This window comes from Anguilla anguilla, chromosome 2, assembly GCF_013347855.1.
Source record: "Anguilla anguilla isolate fAngAng1 chromosome 2, fAngAng1.pri, whole genome shotgun sequence".
NCBI classification, from domain to species: Eukaryota; Metazoa; Chordata; class Actinopteri; order Anguilliformes; family Anguillidae; genus Anguilla; species Anguilla anguilla.
The window spans coordinates 35,456,376-35,466,356 of NC_049202.1; positions in this window are offsets into that span (position 1 = coordinate 35,456,376).

The window sequence follows — 9,981 nt, forward strand, 5'->3', positions numbered from 1 at the left end:
GCCAACTCCAACTTATTTCGAATGACAGTAATGTACTGTAGCCTGTAGCTAGCTTGCTAGCTGACACACCACTAGACTCCAATGTTAGGACAGGTTTTTCGGTTTGGTAGCTTATAAAAACTGAGTTCTGGGTTCTTTACCCAGTTGGTAGTGCATCCCACCACACACCAGCTTTTAGGCATTTTTCTGTTGTTTGCTAGCTGACGAAAGTGACAAGGAGGCACCTTTACGCAATACAAAGTCAATGGAGAACGATTAATTGTTTTCCCCTCCGGTGTGGGCGGGACTTAATTGCGCTCTGTCTCTCGGGATCGTTTACCAGAAAATTATGGAAAATGTAGTTTTTTTAGTAGTTGCATTGTCACGCACACGTGCGAGTGGATACATATTTCTCTTAGCACAAAATCATTTTTAATGGAATATGCTAGCAAAACTGTCGCACTGTACAGTACTGGGACATCGGTGAACTTCCATACTAGGTTACTACATCTGGGGCCTCATTTATAAAACGTATTTTAGATCAACTGTGTGGCGCGTACGTAGAAAATCACGTCAAAGTAGCGATTTATAAAATTTCAACATTTTGACTGTGGAAACGGCTGTGGCTCTACGTCAGGTCTTCACTTGACGTATGCATGCAAGTTCATTTTATAAATGAGACCCCTGCAGTTTCTATAGCATTTACATTACATTACATTTATTTGGCAGACGCTTTTATCCAAAGCGCCATACAAAAAGTGCATTTCATGGTCATGGACAACTACAAAACACAGGTTCAATAAGATACAATACTTATTTTGTACAGCTATTTCTAGCCAAGAACACAGTTTAGTTCACACAGTGAACACTATTCTGACCTAAACTCTGCAAAGCCAACTAGGCAGAAGAACAAGCTACAGTAAAAATTACAAAAAGGGGGGGGGGATGGGGGAACATGTAACGAGTGTCATGAAATGGGGGGTGGATTTAGAATGAAATATAGAGTGGTGGTAGTTAGTCCAGGTATAGTCTGAAGAGATGAGTCTTCAGACCACGGCGGAAGATGGGTAGTGAGGGAGAGGTTCGAAGAGGGAGTTCGTTCCACCACTGGGGAGCTAGGATGGAGAAGCTCTGTGATCCCTTTGCTCGGGTGGGAGGGGGTACAAGGCTCCCTGCTGCTGCAGAGCGGAGTGGTCGAGCAGGCGTATAGGATCAAATCATGTCCTGCAAGTAGATAGGGGCTGTCCTGTTGGTTGCAGTGTAGGCGAGGGTCAGGGCTTTGAACCGGATCATGGCAGTGACCGGTAGCCAGTGGAGTGATCGCAGCAGAGGAGTGACGTGGGAGAATTTGGGAAGGTTGTAGATGAGTCGGGCAGTGGCATTTTGAATCAGTAGTGATTCAAATCTATAGTGGCTGTATGGCACAAGCTGGCAGGCTTGCAAGGAGATAGTTGCAGTAATCAAGGCAGGAGGTCACCGTAGCCTGGATGAGCAGCTGGGTAGAGTGCGTAGTCAGGTATGGTTGAATTCTTCTGATGTTGTACAGAAGTAATCTGCAGGACCGTGATGTTGCCTTGATGTGCTCCTTGAGGTCCAGTTGGTCATCCAGGACCACCCCCAGGCTCTTAGCAGAGTGAAAGGCAGTCACTGTGGTGCCATCAACCGTGATTGAGAGCTCACGTAGTAAGGAGGTCTTGTATGGGAAGAAGAGCAGCTCAGTTTTGTTGAGGTTGAGCTTCAGGTGTTGGCTGGCCATCCAGGTGGAGATGTCAGCCAGGCAGGAAGATATCTTATCATCAACCTGTGAGGCCGAGGGGGGGAAGAAAAGAAGAGTTGCGTGTCATCTACATAACAATGATAGGAGAAGCCATGTGAATTAATAACTGAACCAAGAGATTTGGTGTATATGGAGAACAGCAGAGGACCCAGTACAGAACCCTGCAGTACTCCCGTAACAAGGGGATGAGAACCAGAGGCAGACCCCATCCAGGTGACCTGGTAGGACCTATCTGCAAGATAGGAAGCGAACCAAGACAGGGCAGTCCCAGCAATGCCCATCTCAGCCAAGGTGGAGAGGAGTATTTTGTGGTTGACCGTGTCGAATGCTGCAGACAGGTCAAGAAGGATCAGGACAGAGGAGAGACGTGAGGCTCTTGCAGTGGCAAGTGCCTCCGTCACAGCCAGGAGCGCAGTCTCTGTTGAGTGCCTGGATCAGAAGCCAGACTGGTGAAGGTTGCAGGTTGTTCTGATGGAGAAAAGCGGTTAGTTGTTTAAGCGCTGCTCGCTCAAGGGTTTTGGACAGAAAGGGTAGGAGCGATATGGATCGATAATTCATTACATCAGAGGGGTCTGAGGTGGGTTTCTTGAGGAGTGGGGTAACGCGAGCCATCTTAAAATCAGAGGGAACATGACCAGAGGCAAGAGAGTAATTAACAATGGAGGATGGAGGACAGATAGGGAAGGATCTCACTGGAAATGGATTGGAGGACTGTAGATGGGATGGGGTCAAGTGGACAGGTGGTTGCACGATGAGAAGTTATAAGTTGTAGTACATCGAAGTCCTCCAGCATCTCAAAGGAGGTCAATGCGCAAATGAATAAAGCACTTTCTCGTCAATGTAATTTGCTACAACTCGGCTTTTATTAATTACAATAATAGGGATGGCAACATTGATGATAATTAGAACTTTTTAAACAGTGTTATTAGGGCATACTCGCTGCATTTGTAAAATTAGCACATGTACCATTTCTCTATACAAAACCCACTGTATCTGTTTAGCATAAGGAGACCAGATTTAAAATCACGGTCCTCGAGGGCTGTGCTGGTTTTCCAGCCTCCCTTTACCTGGGAGTCAGATTTGAAGACAGTCTGTCAATCAGTAGCACTAATCGTTCAGTTAATTCCCCGGGAGAAAAGAAAATAGGGCACCAAAAACGGGGGCTGGTCACCCTAGTATAGCATTCGATTATTTAGCGTGTGCTGAGAAACAGCGTTGCCCTTAATTATACAGTACGAACAGATCGTACCAATGACATTAGTCTTATTTATCATTCATAATAAACAGATTAAATGACATGTAGGACTTCACGGCAAAAGTCTCTATTTATGTCAACAACAAAAAACAAGCTAAATAGAAATATTTGAATATAAAATATGCATGCAATCTTAGTTAAAAACATAAGAAATAAAGGCAGCCTTTGGCAAGATCAACGAACGAAAAATAACAGCCAAAATAATAATAATAATAAGGAATTCATATTAATATTTAAAACAAATAAGAACTTTAATAAAGAATGAAAATAATTAAAATAAATAAAAAAATATTTTAAAAATATTTGAAAAGGAAAATAAATAAAATAAAATAAAATAACTAAACCCCTCTGGGGATTCAGGTGGATAAACCAACTAATGTTGGCTACATCTGTGGCATTCATTCCGGTGGTAAACCGGATTGGTCTCGGCTGAGCCAGCTGGTGGAGAGAGCACACGCACCTGGGTTGCGTTAGCTAATCAGCCCAGGTGCTTAAAGGTGTGCTGCTCTCCACAGTTTGAGGCTGAAACTGAGTGCTCACACTGAGAGCGTGGTTCTTTATTTGAGTTGCATTTAATTTCAGTTTTGTTTTTTTTTTAACATGATGGGGGAAAGGACTCACAGAGTCAAGAGAGAATATTTATATCTCTGTAAATTGCCTCTTATTTTGTGTTCAATTGTGCTTGTCACAGATGTATTTTAGTATCATAGTATCGTAAATTTAGAATAAAATTCTGAATCAAATCACATTGTTGTGTTAAGCAACTTTACGTAAACTTTCAACATCACACCAAGGAAAAATATGTTCCAAGTGGACTCTTCTAAATGCAATAAAAGTACTGAATATTACTATAGCCTATATTATTTAAATGGTAGGTATGACGTCTGACGTTGTGAACCGTGCTTAAGCATGGCAGAAACCAAGAGCAAATAGGGCAGACCAGGGCAAAACCTAATATGGGGTAAAATTCAACACAGACTTTTCAGATAAATGCATCGAGCCTGCCTTGAACAACGTGTTTCAGGTAAACACCTAGAATTACCATCTCTGTCTCCAACTAATGCCGGGAGAGTTCAATAAATATTTTGAGATATTGCCAGAAGTCTGTTTTGGCTATTTGCTAGTGAATTTCTTTTTACCAGAAGTGTTTTTTGGCTCCTGTATTGTGTGTGTATGTAAAGGAATCCTGATGTATGTAATTGTAAAAAGTCTTCTAGTGACCAACAGTTTGCATAGTTTTGATATAGCAGCATTCTGGGATTGCTAGCTAGGTAAAGGAGCAGACGACCCCCCCCCCCCTCATGGAGTTGTAAGCGTGTTGTCAGTCCACTATTAATCAACCAATTGATTGTATTTGTTCAACTCCGACTGGATTTTTGTTCTTTTTAGACAACATGGTGATAAGTTACATCAAATTTCATTGCGATGTAATCATGGTCAAGGTTGTTAGATTCATCATTTTTAATACAATCTAGTTATATTCAGAATTAAGCCAAACATGAAAGCCGTTATTTCCCTGCTCTCCCCTATGTTCGGCAAAATTGATTCATTTATTTATTTTAACACAGCAGGACCAAACCGAAGCATCACGTAGGAGGCGCACAGCAGTCTGGGGAAAATAAATTGAACGACTCATTGACTCGAAAGTACGATTTATTTACATAAACTGACTCAAACATACTAATCAAACTTCCCAACACTATAGTCTGGCCAGCCAAGTTGTGTTTTCCTTCGTCAAGACTAACGTTAGCTCAGCATAAATTACCACGTTTCTCGGTTCTTCACCAGTCACTGATTTTTTAAAACTTAACACAAATCTTAATCTAACAAAGACGCAGATTAGTATATCTATATATAAATCTGTATAGTTTTAGTTCTCACTAACGTTATCTGCCTGCAGTTATCTAAACTGGCTGGCTAAGAACACAAGGGCTGTCTAAGCCTGATTAAACACAAGAAATATTGTGACCAAGATGAGCTGTAGGCTATTTAAAAGAACTAGTTTAGCTATTAATGTACAATCTTGGTTGAACATAAATTGTAAATTGATGGATGATAGTGGATTAAAATTAGTAGTCTTTAAACTGGAATTGAAGATGAAGATTACAGATGAGAGATGCAGGCAGGCAATGTTCCATTTCCGTTGGGTCATCTGCGCATGTGCACTATTGGGTGGTTTGGGCTAACTGAATGTACTAAAACCATTCTCATTCCTTTTACTTGATTTAATCTGGTTAGTTTCAAGTTTTGTGCATCTGTGTTTCAAATATATTTTTATGGGTACAATTTAAAAATAACTTTATTTGATTAAAATCAACTTAATTTGCATTCTTAATATGAACAAGAGCCATTTATTCTTTTTTTGAGTGTGGATGAGTTGTTACTGTGCTCAATGAGTATTGAACACATTTAAAGTAGTCATTTTCATATCATCCTATCCCAATAGGTGTCTAATACCTGACAACACTGAAGATGAAGACACCTTGTAAACCCATCCCCATCTTCACCCTCAGATACATCACTGTCTACAACCATTTTCTCTGAAAGCACAAGACACTTGTCTATCAATCTTATGTCAGATGACACAAGTGAATTATCTTAAATCAAACTGTCAAAAAATGCATTTTCACAAGATGATGTTTTACCATTTGGATCAAAGTTGATCTCATCAAGATTCCTCCTTTAAATTCAGACTGCTGTCCTCATTCAAGGGCCATAAGAATTTTGCTTATCTTTACAAGATGTAATGTTCCTTCAAGCAGCTTATAGTACTGTTGATGCACTCCGATGTCACGGCCAAGAAAACCAGCCAGATCATCCATTTCATTGTCCTTTGAAAGTAGAAATGGTGGCCATGGTGGCAATGTTGGACATGGTGGCCATGTGTTTGCGTAATATTTTTTAAGGATAAAACGTCTAGGTGCTTTGCCCCTCAGTTACGATCAATTTGATGTATTGAATCAGATCCTCTGAAGTGAATCAATGTGTCTGGTCTCCCAAACATTAATTGATTTTCATCAGGAACATCACAATTTTTTTTTCACTTCTTCACAAGCATCTCCATTAAAGACAGCATGTCTGGTGTGAGGAGGATGGGGACCTTTTGTCCTCATTTGCCTTTAATTTATCTGCTGAAAATGCTTGCGTAGCTTCTTATCAAGGTCAGACAAGTTCCATTTAGTGTCAGAAATTTGTTTGAATAGCCGTATGTTGTGAACAACATTCTCAACTCCTGAAATTGTTGCTTTACATTCAATGGTAGTTGCCACTTTTTTAAGGCAGAGAGCTGAAGATGGTGTTTCGGTGATGTTTTTTCCTCATTGAAGTCAACCACCTTTTTAACTGCTTCAACCACATGGGGGAAGTTAGTTGGTACAAAGAAATCTTCCATTGTCTTTAACCCCTTTGCACACAAGCAAACCTGGCCAATTCTTACCCATTTTGGGGGTACCCTATTTAAGGTTTTATAACTCTGGATGTGAGCATCACAGTGACCTGGGAAATGGCTTAAATGAAGCAAGACACATGTACCATTTGCAATATTAATTTATTCGAGTTAATTTTCATAGTTTAGATATGAATAAAACCTGACATACAAAGCAAATGTATATGAAAATGCAAAAATGAAGTTTTTCTCCTTTAGTTTGCAATGAAATGCTAAAAAGCACAAATGCTAGGCGGTAAAACTATACATTTGCAGGATCAGAAAATCCTTGACCACAAGCTTGCAAAATCTGAGTGATATGCCAAACTACTACTAATGATCTAAGAAACAAAATGTAAGCAGTGTACCCTGGTGTCCTTTAGCGTCTCCAGATATATCCAAAATGGCTAAATTATGCATTGCTGTCAATCATAAAATAATCAAATTTTAAAATTTTTTTAATACAAATCAACGATTGACTCATGAAACTCACCTTTTCATCCTTACCAATATGGGAATTACCATATCTTCATCAGTATAGGGGATGGATATATCTGGATCCAAAAACTTATCCAAAACCTTTCTGAAAATGAAAATCATTTTTGTCCATTATAAAGCATAAAAATTTGTCAATTTTTCACCAGAGCCCCGTTAGCCACCACAGTAACTCAACAAAGCAGGCATTTCCAAGGATAACAAAAAAGAATGCTGCTACCTGAAAGACAACAGTAATACGTTTATTTATATAGCACCTTTCAAGAGCAGACATCACAAAGTGCTTTACAATAAAATCAACAACAATGTGCTGTTACCATCTCCTACAACGTGGACAAGGGGTTGGAGTTTAGGAGGGATAGAAAATGAATGGTGAAAACTCAAATGGTGAAAACTATGTACACAAGACACCGGAGCTGCATGCATAGTCCTTCACAGTGCCTGACTCTTCCGGAGGTCATGCCACTCTGTAAAGCAGATGCGGTCTGCCACAATGCAGAGGGGTGCATCACAAGACCAGTGCTTGTAAATCGTCCTGTTGTACAGATTCCTGCTGTGGCGTAGTACGAAGTTCCTTCTCCCCTTTGTGACCTTGTCACGGATATCAGAGGAGCTCACGTCCGTGACTGGTACAGGGAAACAGCCCAGTGGCCTCCATTCCACAGCTCCCTCCTGTGGCTGGTGAGCCGCTGTCGCGACCTCCTCTTCTTCTTCCCCCTACTCTGTGCCGCCAACGTTAGCTAGCTGTGCACAGAGGACCTCCCTGAACTTCTTCTGGGTCAGGGAAGTGTGCTGTTTCTCCTGAGCCAGCTCTTTGTGAATGATGAAGCTGTTCATCACCGCAATGTCAACAAAGTGGAGAAACAGCTTCTGGTACCAGCATGTGGTGTTCTGTGAGATGCTGTAGTACTGGATGAGAGCGTCTGACAGGTCAACACCCCCCATGTACCTGTTGTAGTCAAGGACTGGCTCTGGGACTGGAACAGCCTGCCGTGACCAGGTGCCATCAGGGCTCTTCACACGCCGCTGTGTTGTCCTCCCACTGTACACCTTGTGAATGGAGAAACACATAGTGACATAACAGTCCTTCCACTTCACGTAGAGCAGGGATCCATCCCTGATCCAGGGCATGTCCCCTCGCACGGCTGTCTTGGGTAGAGTGTTCACCGTGGTCCTGGGAAACCCAATCCTGTTCTGCCTGATGGCGCCACAGGCCCCATAGAGCTGCCTTAATGTTGCTGCACTAGTGTAGAAGTTATCCACATAGATGTTGTAACCCGTTCCAAGTTACGGCACCCGAATCAGGTTCATGACAGCATCATACCTCAGCCCATTTCCACTAGGGGTGAGCGCTCTTCTCTGGTAGATGTTAAAGTCGCATGTGTAGCCAGTATTGCTGTCAGACAGGACAAACTGCTTGAAGCCCCATTTTGTTGGTCTATCCTTCATAAACTGCTTCATCTCGTGCTGTGCTTTCATGGCAACCATGCACTCATCGATGGCAAGATTCTGATGTGGATGGTAAAAAGCCCTGCATACGATCAGGATCTGGTCCTGCAGTGGCTTCACCCGGAACAGGCTATTGTAACCAGGTTGCCCTCTCAGCTGGTCGTTGAGGATGCCTGCTGCCGGATCGCTCATGTGAAGGCAGGCACTGATGGCAGCAAACCTGTAGCCCGGCATCACACTCGGTGGGAAGAGAAGGCTGTGAAGCTGGTCTATCCTCCATAGGTCCCGAGCAGAAAGGGGCCTCACCAGACCCTGGTAAAGGACAATGGAGAAGTAGTGCAGCATGTCGTTAGCATCTACATCTGTCCACTGCTTCCGTTGCTTGCAATGTGCGTTCTTGTTGGTGTTGTCACAAAGAACTTCAATGGCCTTCTTGCTAAAGAACAGCTGGAACAGTTCCAAGGGGCTGTATTCCTTTGTGACATCCAGCTGAACTCCAGGGGTCCTCTGTGGGCTGAAGGGGAACTGATGAGGCTCCTCATCCTCAACACTGATGTTCTGCTATTCCCCCTTGAAATCGGGCTCTGTGGATCTTCTTTTGGCCTCACTTGTTCCTGTTGAAGCTCTTTGGGGATGAGCAGGAGTGGAAGAACCAGCATCATCCTCTGAATCCCTACGGGGGCATGCAGCAGAGGCAGCCCTGCGGGATCGAGTGACAGGATCTCACAGGAGCTGGCACCAATCCTGTGGGTCTGAGGAGCAGCAGAGGGAGGAGCAGCAGAGGGCAGTGGTAGAGGGTCCAGCATCTTCATCCCTGCAGAAATAGTGACATTTTTGAATAGGAACAATGGCACAATGCAAAAGCATTATAACACGCTTTGGTAAGCACCACAATACATGTAATCACACTCATGCAACTAAATAACACATTTCTCAGTACTCTACAGTGTGTAATCTTTTGTTGCACACCCTGGGATTTCTCTGTGCTTCACAAACGTTGCTATTTATAATCAGTCCAACTTTACATTCATCCAGTACATAACAGCACATAGAAAATTTGAATAAGTATTTTCCATGCCCCAAGGGACAATTATAGCCCATGGAGACACTAATACCAAACTGTTTGCCTTACGTACAATAAAAAGATAAAATTCTGGAAAATGCTGACAATGATCCAGCTTCACAGTAAATCGGCGCTAGAAATACAACACGTACTGTATGTCAAATGTACTCATTAGAGAATAGCGTTAACCTCTTGAAAAACATTCAATTTCATTGTGAGTAGTATGAGTTCTGGCAAAGCTGACCACAACGAGCCACTACACTAACTACGCAACTATAACAGCCATTAGTTAGAACCCCAATGCAAATATGCTCTGCATTATAAGCAAAGGTGAACAGTTTTCGACTACGACCACTAGCTATATCAAAAATATGGAAAATGCAAATGTAGAGTTTTTTAAAAATATATAAATAACTGAAATACTGCGGAAAGTAATACGCACATGTCGAGGAGCACATCTTTGTCGAGTTCATATGCTTCCTCCAGGAGAAAATCAATGCTGTCCGGCTCAGAAGAGCTTCCCTCGCTCTCCTCATCCA